The following is a 23,093-nucleotide window of genomic DNA, read 5'->3' as shown; positions in this document are numbered from 1 at the left end:
CAGAGAAAGAGAGGCCAAGGGCGAGGATGTTGAAGGGGTTTTGGACCTGTGGGTCAGTGATGGGTGTCATTGAGCACAAAGAGGGAATAAGAAGATGCTCGAAGGTTCAATGTCATTGCTCCCTCTCCTGGAAAGCAATCAGCAGCTGCTGACTTACAGAGCAGCACTGGGGCCAAGGTTCAAGTTGAATCTACCCACACACCCTAGGACTCCAAGCTGCCCAAGATGGGGACCTTCAGGACTTGGAGCTGCAGACAGTTTATCTCTGTTGTCAGCTCAGGATTTTTGTCTGGGTATGAATGATTAAATGAGATAATACCTGTGAAGTATTTAGCATAAGGTCTAACACACAAAAAGTACTCAATACGTGGTGTCTATTATTGTTACTTTGGTTATTATTGCTTACACCTTTTATAGAGCCCTTTGTGGCTTTACTATTACTTCTAAATATTAACAACAATTCTGTTCATTCATTCAGTCACAGACCTTTTTTTTAAAATTTTATTTATTTATAGCTGTGTTGGGTCTTCGTTTCTGTGCGAGGGCTTTCTCTAGTTGCGGCAAGCGGGGGCCACTCTTCATCGCGGTGCGCGGGCCTCTCACTATCGCGGCCTCTCTTGTTGCGGAGCACAGGCTCCAGACGCGCAGGCTCAGCAATTGTGGCTCACGGGCCTAGTTGCTCCGCGACATGTGGGATCTTCCCAGACCAGGGCTCGAATCCTGCATTGGCAGGCAGATTCTCAACCACTGCGCCACCAGGGAAGCCCTCAGTCACAGACCTTTTTATGCCAGGCATTCTGCTAGGCTGGTGGATACAGAACTGAAAGGCATGGCCCCTTGTTCTCAAGGAGTTCACCATTGGAGAGGAGGTGGGCAGATAACTGACAGACACCCTGTAACAGAGCAGCTGCAGTGAGGACGGGAGTGTGTGCCAGGAGAGCACAGGGGAAAGCTGCTGTCAGGCCTCCTGGGGGAATCAGGGAAAGTCTCAGAGGAGGTGGCCTCTCAGATGAGACCCAAGGAAAAGTAAGGGTAACCCCCAAATAACCGAGGGAGCATCAGCTTGTGAAAGAGCTGGGAAGAGGGAAAGAGAATCAGTTGCTCACTGCCTGCTGTGTGGGGCCCCAACTCTGGCAGATTCCATGCTGTCACTGGAGGTGAGAAAGCTGGTAGAGAAACAAATGATCAAGATGTGACCCTGTTCCTGGAACTGGTCATGCATCCTTCTGTGCGGAGCGCGGCCCCCTTCTCCCTCCTGGGGACCGATCCTGTGGGAAGGGAAGGACCCCTTTGTCTGGGGGCACAGGGAAGGAAGGCTTGTGATTGGGAAAAGATAACAACGGGCCTGTGAGAGGAGAAAGGGGGCCAAGGTGGGTTCCGAGGAGGTGTTTGGCCCATGAAAGCTGACCTCAGGGTGGCTGGTCACTCTGCTTTCCCAATCTCTGAGCCTGGGCCTAGAACCTTGGGGATGCTGAGCGTAGCTGTTGGCTGTACCTGTTGAAAGAGTGAATAACCTCAGATTGGTCTCTGTGACCTTAAGGAAGTTACTTAACCTCTCTGTAGCAGCCTATACTCATCTGCAAAATGGAATGACAGTATCACTGAGGGTTAAATGAATGAATACACGTAAACACTTAACGTGGTGCCTGACGCACAGGAAACCGGTTACAGGTTTGCTCACATTGCTAGCTCAGAGACTGCCCAGTCAAAGGTGTTTTAAAATGAGCTGGAAACAACTCTTTGCCAGTGTGTCTTCATCATGCTTGGATGCTTTCAAACACAGGAGGTGGAGGAGATGGCAAAGGCTGGAAGCAGTTGAGCCAAATGACATTTATAGGGCAGATGTCGTATCTGAGCCCATGTTCTTGGTTAGTGGCTGGTCGGCTGGGTGCCTCTCCTGGGTGGTTGACTGATGTGTCCTGAATGGAGCACAACATTGGGCAACTGAACAGGGAGGCAAAGGGTTTCATGACACTTTTGGGAGTATTTATGAGAGATGCTTATTTTGCTTATAGAAGAATATAGGGAGTATTTATGAGAGGTGCTTATTTTGCTTATAGAAGAATATATTGTAACCAGAACTAAGTATCACTGATTTGTCTCTGTCCCTGCCTGCTTTGGGCACATTTCTTGATCCTTTTAAAGCCCTGGGGAGAGGCCAGAGCTTTGCTCATAGGGGCCCTTCCTACCACTAAGGCCCTACTTGCTAGTGAGCCACATGCCTGTCATGGGGTGGGAGGAAGCCCTGGGGGAAATGGGCAGGTGTGGAGCTAGCATGGTTGAAAGGAAGAAGAAAAAGACCTTCTGCAAAGTCAACGTCAGAGCCCAGTGCTCCCAGGCTACGCCAGGGAGTGCCTCCCTGCTCAGAATTTACTGCTGCTCAAAGAACAGGCTGTGTTCCTCCCAATGAGGCAGAAGTTGCACTGCATCATCACAGGGAAGCACAATTCTGTACCAGTGGCACACATAGTTTCCCGGCTTCCCCGTGTTGAGTGGGTCAGTCAAGGCTTCACTGGGGGATGTGAACTCGGTCAGTGACAACTGGGCTGGGAGCCTCTCCTGGGGGGTGGTCAGTATATCCTGAATGAAATACAACATTGGGCAGACTTAATGGAGAGGGGGAGGTTAGTGAGTTTCGCTACCATCTTGGGGGGATATTTATGAGAGACACTTACCTTGGTTAAAGAAAAATGTAGTGTGACCAGAGATAAGTATTATTGATTTTTCTCCTCCATTTTGGTATTAAATGAATCACAGCTACTACAAGCTCTGACTGTATTAATGGGGTTTCCTTCGATGACTACTCAGCCGAGGGAGCCACCAAATTGGAATTCCATGGGAGAGGATTATTGGATGTGACAAATAGCAGAGGAGTGTTTTTCCTGAGCTATTTTGGGGGATTGCAAAAAATGTTGTAAAAAAGGAGAACCCTTCTCTTCTGCAGCCAAGATTTTTCTTATTGTTATTCAATGGCCGCACCTACTACCAATGAAAGCCAGCCCTCCGGTGCTTTACCTGCTCGAGCCTTATTTCCTGCTCCATCCCTAGGTCCTGGTACAGTGCCTGGCACATGCAGGTGTCTCAGAATGTATTTGCTGAATGGATGGATGAATGAGTAGTGACTGGTGAAGAAGCATTTGGTAGGGAAAACTAGGAAAAGATGAAGGCAGCATGAAGTCATGTGTGCTGGATGGGTAGAAATGGACAGTTGAAGAGCCTCAAAGACCTTATTGAATTGCAAGGAATTTTGATTCATTAAATTAAAGAATATTTGGGGGTCATCTTCTTATACCAAGTACATTTCCTGTCCTCGTGGAATCTACATTTTAGTGGGGAAGGTAGACATTGAACAGTTACACAATTAATTACTTAAGTGCAATTGTGGTGGGCACTTCAAAAGAGAAATTATGAAAACATGAGGACCTAATGCAGTACAGGGATGATAGAAGATTTATCTGAAGAAGTGACATTTACATGAAGATCTGAAGGAAAGATGAGTATTAGATAGTAAAGAGGGAAAATATAATGGGAATACACATACATTTGTTTGTTCATTCATTCATTCATTCATTCAGCAAATCTTTATTGAGCACCCATTATGTTCCAGGCATGTTCCAAGTGCTGGGGAGATTCAGCAGTAAGCAAAATAAGGCCCTTGCCCTCAATGGTCTTAAAACAAAGTATAAAGTTTTGTGCATCTTTTGCTAGATTTATTCTCAGAGAGTTGATATTTTTGATGATACACTAAATCTTATCTTCCAAAATTTTTGTTTTGTATTTTATGGTTGCTAATATAGAGAAATGCAATTCATTTCTGTATGTTGACTTTGTGTGCAGTATCCTTGCTAAATTCTTTTTTTCAATCTAATAGCTAATCTGAATCTTTTGTATTTCTACATATATAATCATGTCATCTGCAAATAATGAATGTTCTATTTCTTCCTTTATGATCTTTATACCTTTGATTTCTTTTTCTTGACTTATTACACTGGCTAGGACCTCCAGTACAATATCAAATAGAAATGGTGATTGTGGGCATCTATGTCTTGCTCCTGATATCAGAAGGACAGCTTCCAGTAAGTCATCCTTAATTATGATATTTGCTCTAAGGTTTCAGAATGCATTTTTTTTATCAGAGTGAGGGAATTGTCTTCTATTCCCAGTTTGCTCAGTTTTTGATTGTTTGTTGTAAATGAATATTGTTGTCAGTTCCACGTAGATGAAAACTTTTTCTGATCTTTTCGAGTTGAGATAGACTAGTCATCAAATCAATCACCCTATGACACGTATCTGGGGCTGTAGTAAAATCTGCTCAAGGAAAGACATCTGCATGGTGGCTGTGGATTGGTGAGACTGCCTCTCAGAGTTTGCAGTAGTCAACAGTCATCCTTCAGGATCCATCTGTTTTCTGCAGGATCTACACCGGTGAATTAAGTGATGACATAATGGGGACCACCACCCCTGCTTCCTTTTGATCCTTCAAGATGACACTCATCTCTGCCATTCCCATGGGATGTGACATTGTTGTTGGTTTTCTGTCTTAGTCAGCATGGGGAGGGGAGTAATTTCAGAGATTTCTGTTTGGTCTTCCCTCATTGTACCTCAGAGACCAAGGACCCAATGTGGGCTGTGCCAATTGCCAAGTAGGTTAATCCCAATTATACATTTGAGGATGGGGGAAATGATCATCCAATGGATCCACAGATCCAGTGGACCCACTGTAAGTGGGCTTTGGGAAGGATTCCATTTATTACCAGGCCTCCATTCTAACAGGAGGATGACGATGACACTCAAATCACTCTGAGCCTCAAGTCTTCCCTGTGTCTAACAGTCCTTAAAATTTCTGGGTATACGCAGTGTGTGCACAGATACCCAAATAAATGGCAGTAGGAAGGACTTGAGGAATCATCCCAGTGTATATACTTGCTGTGGAATTGTAAGGTCCTTTCTCTTGGGCACCTGGCCGTCTCTTCTTCCAGGGAGTTCCGGGTATAAAAATTTGCTCAGGTCCAGAAATTAGGTAAGGGGTTATGACTTTATATTGGGATAGTTGCCCTGCCCTCAACCTCCCAGGCATTCATCCTTGATTTCCTCTGCTGAGCAAGCTTATCGGCTGCCCCTCTTTCTTGCCCTGTGTTCTAGCGATCTTCTCTGTAACTCTCTGCAGTCTTTGGCTGCCACTCTGACCTTGCTGCTTGTTTCAATAATTGTGACCCCTGTTTCTGGTGGCTAAGCACTGTCACCTCTACTGCTTTGGCATCCTGTCATCCCACTGCTATCAGCAAGCCAAGTTCTCTAACAGCCTCTCCTTCTGGCAGCCCTCCAGTCCTGGCTACAAAGGAGCCATGGCCACTGCTGAACTTTGTAGCGATGCCGGCCCCCTCTCACTGGCACCTTCCTTGTGACCTTGGAGAACAGTGTGTCCTGTGGTTCTTCCCACAAGAACCTCATCAGCAGGTGTTCTGGCCATGGGTGGTACATCTGCTTCTTCTGGCCCTTTCATCCTTTCCTCTGCCATCGGCCACGACAGTCCTGGCATTTAAACTTCCCTTTTTGAATATTTTTAGGAACCATCCCAGTAGAGAGTTTACACCATCTCCTCGGGTCCTTGCCAGAGTATAAGATCTCAGCAGAGAGCCCCTCTGCTCTGCGATGTGTTCACTATTCAACTTTAAGGTGAGGCCCCCTTGACCAAGCACCCTCAGAATCCATCCACCAAGTCTTTCCTCCTTCCTGCTGGTGCTTGTTGACTGGGACTTGCCGTTCCTTCGGGGTGCAGTCTCTCCTTTCTTATCAGGCCAGCACACGCCCCCTGGATTATGCTGTTACTTAACCCTAGTTATCGGCCCAATATTTAGTAGGGGAAGTGGGAACATTTCCTGCGTTGAGGCCTCTGCATTGTTTGCCAGCACAGAGCAGACACCAGCTCTTCCTAGGGAGGAGGGGGCACTTCTGCAGGTTTGGGAGGTTCCAAGTTGTCTTGGAGAATCAAAGTCTTTGGGGGCATCTGCCTGGATGCCTCCTTTCCACATGTCAGGGTTTCCAATTTTCCCAGCTTGGTCCCCGGTCCTGGTATCACAAGTGTGGGTTCGTGGGCATTTAACCTGCTCTGCAGTTCAGTCACTTCTCTGTTAGATCCTGGGCTCAGTCTGCACTGCAACCAGAAGTCTCTCTGGCTTTCACACCTGGCTTTCAATCACCTATTATTTGCCCTCAGTTTTTCATTACCTTCCAGTAAAGCAGGGGTCAGCAAACTCTTTCTTAAAGGGACAGGTAGTAAATGTTTTAGGCCTTCAGGCTATACAGTCAGTCTCTGCCTTTGTGAAAGCAGCCATAGGTAGGAGCAAGTGAATGGGTGTGACTGTGTGTCAATAAAACTTTATTTACAAACACAGGTGGCCGCCTTTGGGCAGTTGTTTGCCTGTCCTAGCTGCAGAGCATCAGAGGCAACAGCCATGCCATCCCATAATCCCAATTTGATCGCTCTGACACTGCTGGGGGAATGTAAATGGTAGAGCCCCTTTCTGTTTCTTTTTGAGTCACACTTTGTTATTTGCATTTTTCTAGTGATTCATCCATTTCACCTGCATTTTCAAACTAGGTGGTATAAAAGTGTTTATAACATTCTTCTATCTCTTTAATCCTCATTTCATTTGTGCCTGTTTTGTTCCTAAGATCGTTTAAATGTACCTTCCCTCTTTTTCTCTTGCTAAAAATTGCCAGAGTTTGGTCAATATTAGATTTTTCAAAGAATCAACTTCTAACTTCATTGATCCTCTCTGTTGTACGTTTGTTTTCTACTTCAGAAATTTCAGCTCCAGTCTCTTTTCTTTTTCTTTCTTTCCCCCTCCCTCCCTCCCTCCCTTCCTTCCTTCCTTTTTCTTTCCTTCTACTCTCTGTGTTGATTAATTTTTTTCTTTGTTTTTACTCTTTAATTTTTTTCTATTACTTAACTCATTATTTTCCACCTGTTCTTCAATTTTTTTTTTAAAAACATCTTTATTGAAGTATAATTGCCTTACAATGGTGTGTTAGTTTCCGCTTCACAACAAAGTGAATCAGCTACACATATACATATGTTCCCATATCTCCTCCCTCCCACATCTCCCTCCCTCCCACCCTCCCCATCCCACCCCTCTAGGTGGTCACAAAGCACCAAGCTGATCTCCCTGTGCTATGCGGCTGCTTCCCACTAGCTATCTATTGTACATCTGGTAGTGTATATATGTCCATGACACTCTCTCACCCTGTCACATCTCACCCTTCCCCCTCCCCATATCCTCAAGTCCATTCTCTAGTAGGTCTGTGTCTTTATTCCCGTCTTGCCACTAGGTTCTTCATGGCCTTTTTTTTTTTTTTCCTTAGATTCCATATATATGTGTTAGCATACTGTATTTGTGTTTCTCTTTCTGACTTACTTCACTCTGTATGACAGACTCTAACTCCATCCACCTCATTACAAATACCTCCATTTCATTTCTTTTTATGGCTGAGTAATATTCCATTGTATATATGTGCCACATCTTCTTTATCCATTCATCCGATGATGGACACTTAGGTTGCTTCCAGGTCCTGGCTATTGTAAACAGAGCTGCAATGAACATTTTGGTACATGACTCTTTTTGAACTATGGTTTTCTCAGGGTATATGCCCAGTAGTGGGATTGCTGGGTCGTATGGTAGTTCTATTTGTAGTTTTTTAAGGAACCTCCATACTGTTTTCCATAGTGGCTGTATCAATTTACATTCCCACCAACAGTGCAAGAGTGTTCCCTTTTCTCCACACCCTCTCCAGCATTTATTGTTTCTAGATTTTTTGATGATGGCCAATCTGACCGGTGTGAGATGATATCTCATTGTAGTTTTGATTTGCATTTCTCTAATGATTAATGATGTTGAGCATTCTTTCATGTGTCTGTTGGCAATCTGTATATCTTCTTTGTAGAAATGTCTATTTAGGTCTTCTGCCCATTTTTGGATTGGGTTGTTCGTTTTTTTGTTATTGAGCTGCATGAGCTGCTTGTAAATCTTGGAGATTAATCCTTTGTCAGTTGCTTCATTTGCAAATATTTTCTCCCATTCTGAGGGTTGTCTTTTGGTCTTGTTTATGGTTTCCTTTGCTGTGCAAAAGCTTTTAAGTTTCATTAGGTCCCATTTGTTTATTTTTGTTTTTATTTCCATTTCTCTAGGAGCTGGGTCAAAAAGAATCTTGCTGTGATTTATGTCATAGAGTGTTCTGCCTCTGTTCTTCAATTTTTAAAAAATATATAATTTTTTCCCTCAAAGTGCTATTTTAGGCACACCCACAAGTTTAATCAGAGCATTTCCACTGTCACTTAGTTCAATATATTATCTGATATTCAATTTTATTTCTTCTATAAGACTCATGGCTTGCCTGAAGTATTTAAAAGTTTCCAAATATATGGGGAGGGCAAAGACTTCCATAATAGAAATCCTAGAAAACTCTTACTCCAGAAATCCACATGGTTTCTCCCCCACCTCCTTCAGATCTTTGCCCCAAGTTCACCTTCTCAGGAATGAAATCTTCCTCTTGAATTGAATATTTCATCAGTATGTAGTGACCCTCTTTACCTCTAGGAATGCTTTTGGCTTTAAGGTCAATTTTATCTATTTTCTTGATTAGTACTTGGGTACTTGGTGTATATCTTTCCATCTTCTTACCTTAATCATTTAATATCGTTACGTTTTAGCTCTGCAAGGTTTAAACAGCAAGATTTTATTTTTAATCCAGACGGACAATCTCTTCTTTTAACTTATGAACTGAGTCTGTTTATATTGGCTACGATCATTGATCAGTTTGAGTTCATTTTTACCATCTAGTACTTTCCATTTGTTCTGGGTTTTTGTGTGTGATTCTTTTTTCTCTCTTTTCTTACCATGTTTTCAATGGATTGAGCCTTGTGTTTTTCCCTTTTCCATTAAAAAAAAAGTCTATGGTTTGGAAGTTGTCTTCCTTATTTCTATTTCTTTAATGGTTACCTTAGAAATTTTGACATAGATATTTAACTTAACAGAGTCTAAAATTAATCACTAGTTTGATCATCCTCCAAACAATACAAGAAACAACACAAGGAACTCGACCATGACCAACCCCCACCCAGACCCTCCCCATCTGACTCATATGTTCTTGCTATAAAGATGTTGATTGTATCTTGATTTTTTAATATCTCACAATATAGATATCACTGTCATTATCTCTTTCACAGCTAGTATTTTCATTCTTTCCTTCCACAGATATTTATTGACCATGATGTGTCAGGCACTGTTCTAGGCACTTGGGATACATAATGAGTGGAACAGACAAAGGTCTCCACCCTCATGGACTTTATATTCTAGCTGGAGGGGTGACAGATTCTAAATAATAAACATAATCCATGGGCAGATGTTATAAGATGTTAGAAAGGGATAACTACTATGAGAAAATGGTAGAACAGGATAAGGGGGGCTGGGAACACAAGCTGCAGGTTTCTGTGGGTGGTCAGGGCTGACCTCAGTGAAAGGGGTGAGATCTGGGACTGGAGGGAGTGAGGAGGGAGCCACATCCACCTGGGGGAGGAACATAGAGGAGGAGGGACAGCCGTGCAGAGTCTTAAGGTGAGAGCATGCTTGGCATGTTCAAGACGTCAAGGAGGCTGGCATGGCTGGGGCAGAGTGAGTGAGGACATGAGAGCAGGGAGGAGGTGGAGGGCCAGGTCCCAGAGGGCTTGTAGGCTGTGCACTGTAAGGGCTTTGTCTCCTTCACACCTGAACACAACGGAGAGCCGCTGGAAGGCTTTGAGTGTAACAGCAATGGGGTCTGCCTTATATTTTAAAAGATCCCTCCCACCGCTGTGTTGAGAACAGACCATGAGAGGAGGAAGAAGGATCAACAGAGATGTCTTAGTTAGTTTGAGCTGCTATAACAAAAGACCACAGACTGGGTGGATTTTAAACAACAGACATTTATTTCTTACAGTTCTGGGGGCTGGAAGTTCAAGAGCAGGGTGTCGTCATGGTCGGGTTCTGGTGAGAATCCTCTTCCAGGTGCAGACTGATGACTTCTTGTTGTATCATCACAAGGTGGAAATAGAGTGAGAGAGCTCTCTGGGGTCCCTTTCATAGGGACACTAATCCTGTTCATGAGGGCTCCACCCCCATGACTTATTCACCTCCCAAAGGCGCTACCTCCTAATGCCATCACATTGGGCCTTAGGATTTCAACATATGAATGGGAGGAGGGACAAACATTCATTCCATTGCATGGGGGGGGACCAGTTAGGAGGCTAATGTAGTAATTCAGGCAAGACATGGTGGTGACTTGGGTCAGGGTGTAGCCAGGTAGATAGTGATAAGCGGTCCAATAGTGAGTGTAATCTGAAGGTGGCACAAATAGATTTCCTCAAGGATCAGGTGTAGGGTAGAATTAAGCATGTTTCTGAGTGTTCTTGTCTTGAGCAGCTGGAAGAATGGAGTGGCCATCAACCGAGGTAGGGAAACTGTAGGAGGAACAGGTTTCGGGGGAAGAGTGGGAATTCTGTTTCAGGCATACTGAATTTGAGATGTCTCGAAACTCAGATAGGCAGTTGGATACCCAAGTCTGGAGTTTAAAAGGTAGAGCCAGGTTTTGTGGGCCTGAAGCTTATACAATTTTAAGAGCCTTCTCTAAGGAAGAAAATGCAAAATTACATACAAATCACATACAAGAGAGGTCCAGAAACTTTAGCTCCATGAGCTTGATAGAGAGCTGCCTTTGGGAGGGTTGAGGGGGAAGTCCATGCTGAAAATATAAATGTGTATGACATCAGCACGGAGGTGGTATTTCTTGTCATGAGATTGGATATATTCAACTCCTAACCCCAGCACCTGTGACCTTATTTGGAAATAGTGCCTTTGCAGATGTAATCAAATTAAGATGAGGTCATATTGAATTAGGGTGGACCCTAAAGCCAATATGATTATTGTCCTTATAAGAAGAGGAAAAATTGGATACACACACACAGGGGAGAAGGATGGGAAATGATGGAGACAGATATTGGAATGATGCAACTTCAAGCCAAGGAACATCAAGAATTGCTAGCAAACACCAAAACCTGGGAAGCAACAAGGAAGTGTTCTCCCTTAAGCCTTAGGAAAGAGCATAGTCCTGCCAACACCTTGACTTCAGACTTGTAGGCTCCAGAACCATGAAACCAACCTAGGAAACTAACACAATGAGAGAGGGAGTGTGGAAGAAGAATACCGGGATCAGCCCTGAGGCTCATCAGGGAAAGACGAGACACAGGAGAGCAGGTGGAGAATACGCGACCATGGGGTGGGAAGGGACACTGAGGAGGGCAGGGTTCTGATGGCAAGTGAACTAAGAATATCAAGGAGGAAGGAGTGAAATGCCACCTCCAGATCACACTCCAGGAAGACCGAGCATTGACCACTGGATTCAGCCCTGAGGAGGTGATGGGCAAGAATAGCTTTGGTGGAATGTTGGGGGTGAAGGTCTTTTTGGAGTTGGTTTAAGAGAGACCAGGGGAAGAGAAATGAGAGGAATAAGGTGAAGATGACCGTTTGTAGGGTTGACTGTAAAGGAAAGCAAAAGAATGAGGTGGTAGCTGTCAGAAACATGGGGACAAGATTTTTTTTAATGGAAGAAATAACAGCATGTTTGGATACAAATGGGAATGATCTGGTAGAGACTGAAATATTGATAATATAGGAGACAGAGGGGAGAACTGCCTAAGGCATGTCCTTGATTAGGTGAGGAGGAGCAGAGCTTGTATATGGGAGGAGGGACTGCTCATATTCACCCTCAGTTTTACCACTTCCTTTGTCACCGTTTATTCTCATGTCTCAGACCTTCCTTCTGGGATCATTGTCCTCTTCCTGAAGTACATCCTTGAGAAGATTCCTTAACGTAGTCTTGTTGGTAGTGAACTCCCTCAGGTTTGGTTTTGTTTTTGTTCTGTCGCTGTAAATATCTTCATTTCATCCTCCTTCTTGAAAGATTGTTTTGTTGGATGTATGATTTTCGGTGGACAGTTATTTTCTCTCAGCACAGGAAAATCCTAGTCAATGTCTCCTGGGGCTTATTGTTACAGTTGAGAAATCAGCTGCTGGTCTAATTGTCATTTCTCTTTTCCCGACTGCAGCTGAGATGGTCTCTTTGTGTTCTGCGTTTTCACTACCATGGGCCAGGCAAGGGTTTGTTTTTGCTTTTACTGATTCGGATTCATTGGGCTTCTTGAATCTGTGGATGGCTGGATGCCTTTCAGAACTTCTGAGTTCTAAAAAATTCTCAAACTCAGTTATTCCTGTTGGCTTATCCTTCTCTCTCCCTCTTGGATTTGGACCATGTGTAGTATACTCTATTTCCTGCATCTTTACCTCCAGTTCATCTTTTCCAACATTTTCCCTGTCTATTGGTCTTCTTAGTAATATCAAATGATATTCTCTCTTTGACTGTCTAATATTTCCTTTACATTGAGTTTGAAATTTTTAATGATTGTATTTTTATTTCAAGAAGTTCTATTTACCTTTTTCTTCAAATCTGCCTAGTCAGTTTTGAGATTCTCTTGTTCCCTCCTCATACTTTTATTCCTCCCCATTTCTTTCCTTAAACAGATTAAATAAACTAATTTTATATTCTGTTTCTGATCATTCCAGTATCTGAGCCTTACAGTTCTGATTCTCAACTTCTTTTGTCTGTGCTGATTCTTGTTTATGGAGAATTGTTTCCTCTTGTGCTTGGTGATTTTTTCTTATGACCTTGTGCCCCAAAAGCTGCACCAGAGATAAAATCAAAGTGCTTTAGCTCCACTTAATGCATCTCCATCCTTCCTGAATGTGCCCTTAAAATCCAAGGAGTGTGATTATCTTCCCTATAATCTAAGCTGCAGATGTGTTAAGTCAAACAGGTAGAATTAACATCTTGAAAAAAATCCTGAACTCTTGGGACTTCCCTGGTGATGCAGTGGTTGAGAATCCACCTGCCAGAGCAGGGGACACGGGTTCAATCCCTGGTCCGGGAAGATCTCACATGCCGCAAAGTAACTAAGCCTGTGTGCCACAAGTACTGAGCCCTTGCGCCACAACTACTGAAGCCCGTGTGCCTAGAGCCTGTGCTCTGCAACAAAAGAAGCCACTGCAATGAGAAGCCCACTCACTGCAACGAAGAGTAGCCCCTGCTCGCCACAACTAGAGAAAGCCTGCACACAACAACAAAGACCCAACGCAGCCAAAAATAAAGAAATAAATAAGTAAATTTATTTTAAAAAAATCCTGAACTCTAAATTAATAACTTAATGTAATTTCTAATTATGTTGGGGTTTTAAAATCTCCTTCCCTAGATGAACATAAACTGTGACTAAATATTGTCTAAATAATTAAATTTAATGTTTTTTAATAATTAGGACATTGCAGTTGTGTTCATAATTAATCATTTTTTCCCCTGCCTGTAAGACTGTTTCATTAGTGGAAAGAACTTTGAAAATTTTAAATCAAACTTAGAACCAAAAGATTCTCAGATTGCTTTTTAAAATTTTGCCACTTTAAGATGCCAAATTGTCCCATCTTTTAGCAATAAAGTTTTGCCTCAGGCTTTAATTTTCTCAGTTGGAAAACTCCTTCATGTTTCTCCCAGGGCTAATCTCTCTAGAGTCACAAACCTGAGAGCTGAAGGGGCTTAGAGGTCCATCCCTCCCTGAAACCTGACAACCAGACGTCCAGAAAAAGTCTAACAAACACCCCATATATGTGGGATGGTATTGGGATGGGGGGGGTCCCTTTGATTACAGAAGGGATGCACCATCTCTTCCATGCGTAACCCCAAATTCATTGCTACTGAAGTTCTATAATGCCAAGGCTTGCAAAAATGTCCCTTTAATAGGCGATGGAATGAAATCTCATTTAATGATGATTATTTCAATATGAAGACACACCTTATTATGAAAATACACACACACCTGGTAAAAATACAGACGGTACAAAAGGATAGGTAATAAAAATTGTCTCTCCCACCACCTCCCCCAGACCCATGCTCAGAGGTAACAGGCATCACAAATGGTTTTTAGGCTGTTGGTGGGGGTGTCCCAGCCCTCTCCTCCCCTCCTCCCCACCCTTTCTCTTCTGGCTTCTAGGCAGGGAGCAGGCATGGAGATTGGACTGGTGGTCACAAGGATCAGCTTTGGGCCATTCCTGCCAAGAAGAGAAGGAGAGAGCCTTGGGTGGACTGTTTGTCAAGTGCAAGGCCAAGGCTCTGCTCATGAGATCTCCTCTACCCCTCAGAGTGTTACTGAGCCAAACTTGGGTCCACTTGCCTACGTGCAGTAAAGCCAATGCACTGACACCAGATGGTGGTGAAGGAAAGTACAGCATTTATTGCAAGGCACCAAGGAAGGAGAATGGGCGGCTCATGCTCAAAAGACCCGAACTCCCCTATGGCTTTCAGGGAAGGGGTTTTAAAGGCAGTGTGAGGGATGGGGCTGCAGTGTGCGTCATCAGCTTGTGCACAATTCTAGGATGGGTTGGCATCAAGGTGAAGTTTCAAGCATCATCAGCCTTCTGGTTTCAGCCAGTCTAGGGTCTATGTGCTTGCAGTCAGCAGTTTTCTTCTGGTGGGGGTCTACTTCCTGTAAAAACAAATTAGGACTGTGTGTCAGGCCTTTATATCTTTCACGGTACTGTGAGTTTGGTGATGCTGCTATGTGGCGGAGTTATAGTCTAAATTGTTACCAATTTCCCCGCCCAACAGCTATTCTTCGTTTCTACATCTTCACGTTCCTAATCATTAACTTTTTTTTAAAATTTATTTTATTTTTGGCTGTGTTGGGTCTTCGTTTCTGTGTGAGGGCTTTCTCCAGCTGTGGCGAGTGGGGGCCACTCTTCATCGCGGTGCGCAGGCCTCTCACTGTCGCGGCTTCTCCCGTTGCGGAGCACAGGCTCCAGACGCGCAGGCTCAGTAGTTGTGGCTTACGGGCTTAGTTGCTCCGCAGCATGTGGGATCCTCCCAGACCAGGGCTCGAACCCGTGTCCCCTGCATTGGCAGGCAGATTCTTAACCACTGCGCCACCAGGGAAGCCCTAACTTTTTTTTAAATTGAGGTATAGTTGCTTTACAATGTTGTGTTAGTTTCTGCTGTACAGTGAAGTGAATCAGCTATATGTATACACATATCCCCTCTTTTTTGTATTTCCTTCCCACTTAGGTCACCACAGAGCATTGAGTAAAGTTCCCTGTGCTATACAGTAGGTTCTCATTAGGTATCTATTTTATATATAGTAGTGTATATATGTAAATCCCAATCTCCCAATTCATCCCACTCCCCCACATCCCTCCCTTGGTGTCCATACGTTTGTTCTCTACATCTGTGTCTCTATTTCTGCTTCGCAAATAGGTTCATCTGTACCATTTTTCTAGATTCCACATATATGCGTTAATATATAATATTTGTTTTTCTCTTTCTGACTTATTTCACTCTGTATGACAGTCTCTAGATCCATCCACGTCTCTGCAAATGGCACAATTTTGTTCCTTCTTATGGCTGAGTAATATTCCATTGTATATATGTCCCACATCTTCTTTATCTGATGATGGACATTTAGGTTGCTTCCATGTCCTGGCTATTGTAAATAGTGCTGCAATGAATGTTGGGGTGCATGTATCTTTTAGAATTATGGTCTTCTCTGGGTATATGCCCAGTAGTGGGATTGCTGGGTCATATGGTAGCTCTATTTTTAGTTTTTTTAAGGAACCTCCCTACTGTTCTCCATAGGGGCTGTATCCATTTATATTCCCCCCAACAGTGCAAGAGGGTTCCATTTTCTCCATACCCTCTCCAGAATTTATTGCTTGTAGATTTTTTGATGACAGCCATTCTGGCTGGTGTGAGGTTATACCTTATTGTAGTTTTGATTTGCATTTCTCTAATAATTAGTGATGTTGAGCATCTTTTCATGTGCCTCTTGGCCATCTGTATGTCTTCTTTGGAGAAATGTCTATTTAGGTCTTCTGCCTATTTTTTGATTGGGTTGTTTGTTTTTGTTTTGATATTGAGCTCTATAAGCTCTTTGTATATTTTGGAGATTAATCACTTGTCAGTTGCTTCATTTGGAAATATTTTCTCCCATTCTGAGGGTTGTCTTTTTGTCTTGTTTATGGTTTCCTTTGCTGTGCAAAAGCTTTAAGTTTAATTAGGTCCCATTTGTTTATTTTTGTTTTTATTTTCATTACTCTAGGAGGTGGGTCAAAAAAGATCTTGCTCCCTAACACCATACACAAAAATAAACTCAAAGTGGATTAAAGACCTATATTTAGACCTAATCATTAACTCTTGAGCCAGCACTTAGAGCCTCAGGGGAGGTCTGGGATACTAAAGCAAAAGCCTTTTACTTCAAAGGAAAGGGACCCAGGGGCTTGTATATGGGTTCAATCCCACATTTTCTTTGATACTTCTCCATCTTGAGGGGAACAGGTTCAGGAAAAGAAAGAGAGTAAAGTTTTGGGTAGAGAGGTTCATCATAAACTCAGCAGAAGAACTCAGTTTTAGGGGCACTCAATTTCAAGAGCAGCTCACAGAAGTAGATGTATTATCCCCATTTTAAAGTGAAGTGACCGAGGATCTAAAACAGCAAATGGCCAGCACACAGCCACATGGGCAGTGGTAATAGGAACAAACCCCAGTGCACTCTTGTCCCGACTGTGCTGGCAGGAGGAGGACTCGCGGTGCAGCTAACTCTGCAAAAGAGGCCAGTCCCTTCCCTACCCCAAGCTCCCCTAGTCCCTTGGCATCCTCTGCCTTGGCTTGGGGGTAAAGTGTGAACTGTCTTCTGAGGATCCTCTGGGCCCAGACGTGAGTTGAGACCAGAGGTGAAACCAGTAGTACCTGCGTGAGCCAAAGTGACCCCAACAGGATTTGGGCATTTTGCCTCATTGAATCAGATCTTTCCTTGCAAATTTAAGACGACCCCAGTCCCACACACCTGAATTTGAAATGAAGACATTACTCAGGATGAGTGAATATGTAGTAGAAAGTATAAATTATTCAATCACATTTACTCATACTAATTGGCTGTTAAGCTATAAGGGAAAAACATCACATGCTGAGAGGTTTCCTTATGCTTATTCTCTCTCTTTAATGGAGGGACTGTCTGTACAGACCAGGCTGGCCAAGCAGGGGCTGGGGGAACAGGCAGAGGTGGCATCCCTGTCACGCCAACCAGCACTGCCAGAGACAGGTGTGGGCTTGAGAGGCAGAGCGTATTTGGCTCATGAGATCAGAGTTAAAATTCAGTGAGGTCCCCCCACGCTGGCCGTGCTGGTTCAGCCAGCTCCCCTACTCCCAATGGCAGCCGTGGTCCTCAAACAGCTCTCAGGACCCCTTCTCACTCTTTGAATTCAATGAGAATCTCAAAGAGCTTTCGATTATGTGTGTATTACTTCTATCAATATTCACTGTCATTGAGTTAAAACTGGAGGAATTTTAAAATGTAAGAGCACGCAACACTGCACTTTCCACGAGCTGTGAGAGTGACCTCATCGTCGTGTCCTGCAGCTTCTGGAAAACACCGCTGGCCACTGGAGGCAAATCACGTCTTAGGGACATTGCGAGGACAGTGTGGGTGCCCGGGCCATGCACGCTTTGAGAACCTCTACCCTAGGCACACCCCTGGAGAACCAGCCAGAAGGAACTGACCGTGTACCCGGCAGGACCACAGGCGACCTCACACCGTGGTCAGTGTCTCCTGTGGCCTCCAGCCTCTTTGGCCCTCTCACTGGCAACAGACCGGGCGGGTTGCCATCAAGGGAGGCCGAATCTACACGAGCAGCATCCCCGTCCCCAATCCTCCTTCTTTTCTTGTTTGCGTGGTTCCGTGGAGCTTTTTGGAGATCTCCTGCAAGAAGGAAGCACATCGCGAGCTATTTGGGATTCATGGTCTAGATGCCTCTCCCCCACTCATTTGTGCAGGAAGACTGGCTTTCCCTACGTTGTAAATGTCCCTCCTGAAACCCCGTAACTCCGTCCTCACTACACAGTTCAAGGAAGATGCTGGGATGATGCTTTGTGGTTGCTGTTTGGGCAACAAATGGGAACTCAGAGAGAGGGCCTGGCGTGGGAGCTGCTGGTCTGGGGTCTCGGGCGCCCCCGCTCTGCGCATCCTTCCTGGTTCATTGTCAGGAGACTCTCATAAAGAAGCCCGGCCAGGACTGGGAACACATGTTTATTTTATGAATGACTTCAGGGAGAGAGGGAAAAAAAGTCATCCAGAATGTCATCCAGGAGGCTGTGTTCTTTTTATTATGTTTTGTCGGTAAACAAAAAAAATTGCCACATTTAATTCTTACACTGGTCCTGTGCGATTTCTCTGACTAATGTAAAATGACAGCTGTCACAACATTCTATATAAATACAAGTCTGTTTGTGGGAGCCTGTTCTATTAATGTAAACCACACCTAACTTGCTCTGAAGGATGGTACCCCTGGAATTTAGGGTCCTGTCTCTTGTCTGTTCATGGTACTGAATTGTTTTAGGAGCAGCCTGGAACAAACTAAAGACAACCCTAACTTTTTAGTTTAACGTGAGAATTATTCACCTAATTTTCCTGCAGCTATTGTGTTCCTTAATTTATCGTTGTGTGGAGCTGCGAGATGATGTAGCTAATGAGTGACACAGTGTACGTGGTGAGCCGATCTGTAATTTAGGAGTCTGCTGATGGTCTTAGAGCTGTCTGCAGTCTGAACAAAGCAGGCAGTAAAAATAAAGAATATACTCACAGATTATATAGATATGCACAAATCCATAGATACACGCATACACGTTATCTGTTAGCAGCTTGTCACCCCCTTGACGGCATGGGACATGAACTTACCATTCCATGATGAATGGGGAAAGCTGACGTGGTGTTTTGTAAGTTTACAGTGGACTCCATGGCCAGCCCTTTGGAGGACCATGAGCCTATGGAGAGTTGGAGGGAACCGGGAGATTCCACGAGAGGGTGCAAGTACTGTGACCTTGACACTCTGGCCCCTCTCATTTCTCAACCACTTCTTCCTGCGCCTGTTTGAAACGGCACCAGCAACAGGATCCCCCTTAATCCCAGCAGTGGGGCATCCAACAGCTAATTAGTTTTCTGGAGCTGAACCGATAGGAGACTTGAGGGTGGCGCTCTTCGCGGTTTTCAGACAGGGATAGCGACCACGTGTCAGAATTTGACTCTGAATGGGATGACGAGCTTCCCCCATGAGCCTGGGCTCTCAGCAATAACTACCGAGCCGCGGACATTGGCACCAGTCGAATCCACTTGTCCTTCCTGTCAATGAGGAAAAGACCCGGGGATGACCCTCTGAGCCATCGCATTGGTGCACCTTCATTCAAGGTCACACCTGGAAAAGAGCATCCTGAGTGGGTGCAGATAGAACACACCATTCTTTCTGCTCTGAAATTCCCTTTTCATGGGAGGTTTCCGGGCAGATGTCCCATATTTTGTCAGTGAGAAATGGCATGGGGCTCCTGCTGAGGGCAGCCCCAGGCATCAGGTTCTTTGTGTCTGATTCAGACAGACAGCCTGTAAAGGGAAAAGGCCAGGCCAGCATCCTTGCAGGGGTTCTTGACAGCCCTCCGACACCATAGTGCAGATTTTCCAATAAATATGTAGACTCTCTGCCTACCTCTTAGGAACAGAGAAAACGGCATATTTACATACTATGTACTAGGTTGAAAAATCAACTTTAGATTTGCTTTGCATTTTGCAGTCTCTTGAATAAAGCATTTTTGTAGCTTACTCAAAATCCTCTCTGTGTGTTTACATTTTAATGGGCATTCCAGTGAAATGGAGGATTTTTTTTTTTTTTTTTTTTTTAATCAGGAGAGGAGGTGGGGATGGAAACAGCGAAACGGCAGGGTTGCCTTCTCTTTAGCCCACCAGCTTCTCTTTTCATCAGTGGGTTACAGCCTGATGTAAGTGAAGCATGCCATTTAGCCAGGCAAGTAGAAAGAAGGGGAAAGGCCATTTTTATTTCAGTTTAAAATATACATCCCTGAGAGTTTGTGGAATTTTAAAATAGTAACTTAGATCTCAAACATCGCTGAAAGAAATGAACATGTGTAAGGAGAATGTTAATTCTCATTGGCCAGTATGGAAGATAAAACCTGTTTTATTTAATGAGGTACCATTTAAGAATTGTCCTTACTGAAAAAGGGGGAAAATCAACCTCCCTAGCAGGGCAGAGAAGCCTCTTGACTGGTTCCTTGTAGCACATGCTCTTGGCAAGAGAGTCCAAAGTGACCTCAACTCCTTGGGGGCATTTTAGGGACAGATTTGGTTTCTGTGGCTGCTTATGTAAGGGAAACCCCTCTTGGATCTTGGGACACAGAAGCTACTTTCTGGAGGCAATAGGTTCTTTCGGGTGTGGAAACAGAATTTCTGCTTATCCCAGCATCTAGCTAATATTAAGATCCTCTTGTACAAAGGACCCCCTTATCACAGTGGATCATACAGTATAATAAAATCGGGCCAAGGCAGCTTCCGGGGCTTTGCATCGGTGAAACTGCCAATGTCTTAATCTTCCCCTGGGGATGTCTCTCTTTTTTTTCTCCCCTGAGATTCCCGGGAGATCCCTAATTAAAGCTACAGATACGGTTTAAAAGTACTTTCACCAGATGTTAGTTTAAAATGACCTGTAACTGGCAGCAGAGATGGAAGAGGCTAAGCGTGTCTGAGGCCCCCCAGTGCTTTTTCCTCCGCTGTCATTCACTATGCAAATGAAGCCCAGCAGAACCTTCGAGCCAGCCCCGCCAAACCATAAAACCAACTGCTTTGAAAGCAATGCATCAGGAATTCTTATCACCTGGCATCTGGAATTCGGGACGCTCACTCCTAACTAGAACATGTCATAGGGTGTTTTAGGAGGAAGCTTGGATTTTGCACTCCGCAGACAATTTAGGCTGATGAATCTGCTTGCTGAAGCTCGTACAGCTCCCTTTAGGACAAACCATCTTTTCAATGGAATCCAGGCTCTGAGATGCACCTGCCATGATTTGACTGGACCCGAGCCCTGTGGATGAGAAGGGCATCAGTCGCCCACAGCACAAGAGACCGACATGGAGGCTGGGGCAAGTCAGCCCCGAGGCAGCCCTTCCGGGGTTTTGTTTTGATTTTTGCTGTGAAAGTTCCCAATAAGTTCGAAGGGAGTTAGATCTCAGACTTTTAGTGCAGTCCTGGTTTGCTCTGCAGAGCTGAGGGCTGAGGCAGGCAATGCTGGGAATCCATATCTTTGGAAACGGAAGCCTCTTTCTTTTCCCGAGGACTGAAATCTATAGGCAGCATGTTCCTATCAGCGTGTTTATCAAAGTAAACATGTAGGTTAAATCACAGTGTACCCAGCAGCCACCTGTCAGTTCCTTGGGACGCTGACGGTCCCTGAGACGCCCATCAGAACAGCTGCGTGCTTTCAGCTTTGCTCATCGCCAGCCCGATGCCCTTGAGCTGGGCTCCAGCTTGAAGCTTCCTGGTACTTTAGATAAAAAGACGACCCTGCACCTGAGTGTCATAAACATCTGGCTCTGGGGAGGGAACCAAGGCCGGGCTTTCACACAGAGGCAGAGAGAAGCCAGGATTTGGATTCAGAGAGGATGACAGCTCGCACCACATGTACGTCCGGGGGGAGGCTGCCAGGTGGACTCGGGGTGCAGGAATTCTGCCAGTCAGGGGAGGTAGATGTGTTCACAGATGATGCGGAAAACAAGACCTCGGCAACCTTGGTATTTTAGATGCAGACACGGGTTTGCGTAATAAGTAAAATGTGACTAAATAAGATTAATCTCTCGGTGGTGGAAAAGAGCACCTGTAAGGCGGATTGAGTGTCTCAAAGGCATAATTATTTATCAAATTAATTAAAATGTAACCACTGGCTCACTGATTCTGATAACGGGGCCTTCCTGCCCAAGAAGCAGCCCTCTGCGAAGCACCTGTGATGTTTCTTCATTCATTGTCCCACAAGGACACACAACAAAGACCCGGATTGTTGTCTGGAGTGGCCGCTCCCACCGTCCGCCTGGCCACTGCCCACCTGGACTGGGTATTGGGTGGGGATACTTGGGTGGTTTGGTTCCCAGGAAGGCGGGTGAGCCCAGCTGGTCCCCGGTGAAGCCCCAGGTGGGGTTGGGTAGCTCTGCCGGAACATGAGTGTGTGTGTGTGTGTGTGTGTGTGTGAGTGTCAGGGCAGAGGCCTGGGCCATCCACGCAGCCCAGAGCTGCCTGGTGGGGCTCTGGCTTGAATACCTGTCATGGGGGAACCAGCCTTGTTAGCATAAGCACGTGAACCCAGAAAAAGCCAATTAATTCACAGGCACGGGGCTCCTTACATAAACTACTTGGGAGCGGTGAAGAGGTGCAGAAAGTTCTGTTGAAAAGTGACCAGCAGAGAGGCTGAGGTGGACACAGCCAGGGCGAGGGCCTGGAATGAGCACATTTCCACGTTTCGTGTCCCGAGGAAGGCAGGGTGGCTGGGAGCGTCCCGTCCAGGCTCAGTGCTGGGCCTGGTCCACGGAGCTCCCAGAGCCAGGTCCTTCGCTCATCCATCCTCCTGGGTCCCCACGTGTGTCCCAAGGAAACAGAAGCCGCCTTTCACATCTTGCTTCGAGCGATAGCTCCCAGGGCCCATCCAGGAAGAGAGAAAAGGGCAGTGGCAGGGCCCAGAACCCATGTTTCTGTTTGGTTTATGTTCCTGAGGCCATGAGAGCAGCAGCCAGTTCATAACTTGAATACAGTTTCTAAGGCTTTGGCTCTCTGGGTGGTTGTTTACGCAGACTATGACAGATTCCTGAGCAGTCTGTTGGCAAGTCCACAGTCACACGGCAGTCCCGGAGGCCTGGCCTAGAGCCGGTTGACCGCTGCCTGTGGCCTGGTGACAGGGATGGGCGCCGAGGGCCTGTGTCCTCTCTGCCGCCTTTACCGGGAGTCCACTCAGACCGCCACATGGCCCTCTTCCTTTGCAAGGGGGTAAAAAGGACTTGAAGGAGGGGACAGGACACATGCAGTTGGGATTGTGATGGCTCGTTTTGTGTGTCAACTTGGCGAGGCTGTGGCTCCCAGGTTTCGGTCAAACACC

General features: G+C 45.1%; 1 protein-coding gene across 6 annotated transcripts in view; it reads left to right on the top strand.

Moving 5' to 3' along the window:
* Positions 1-23,093, top strand: part of CAMTA1 (calmodulin binding transcription activator 1) — an 898,980-nt gene that overhangs the window by 506,946 nt on the left and 368,941 nt on the right. The gene's annotated exons all lie outside the window — the stretch shown is intronic.

Source organism: Eubalaena glacialis, chromosome 3, assembly GCF_028564815.1.
Source record: "Eubalaena glacialis isolate mEubGla1 chromosome 3, mEubGla1.1.hap2.+ XY, whole genome shotgun sequence".
Taxonomy (NCBI): Eukaryota; Metazoa; Chordata; class Mammalia; order Artiodactyla; family Balaenidae; genus Eubalaena; species Eubalaena glacialis.
Note: the sequence above shows the minus strand (reverse complement) of the source record. Positions and strands in the feature narration are given on the sequence as shown.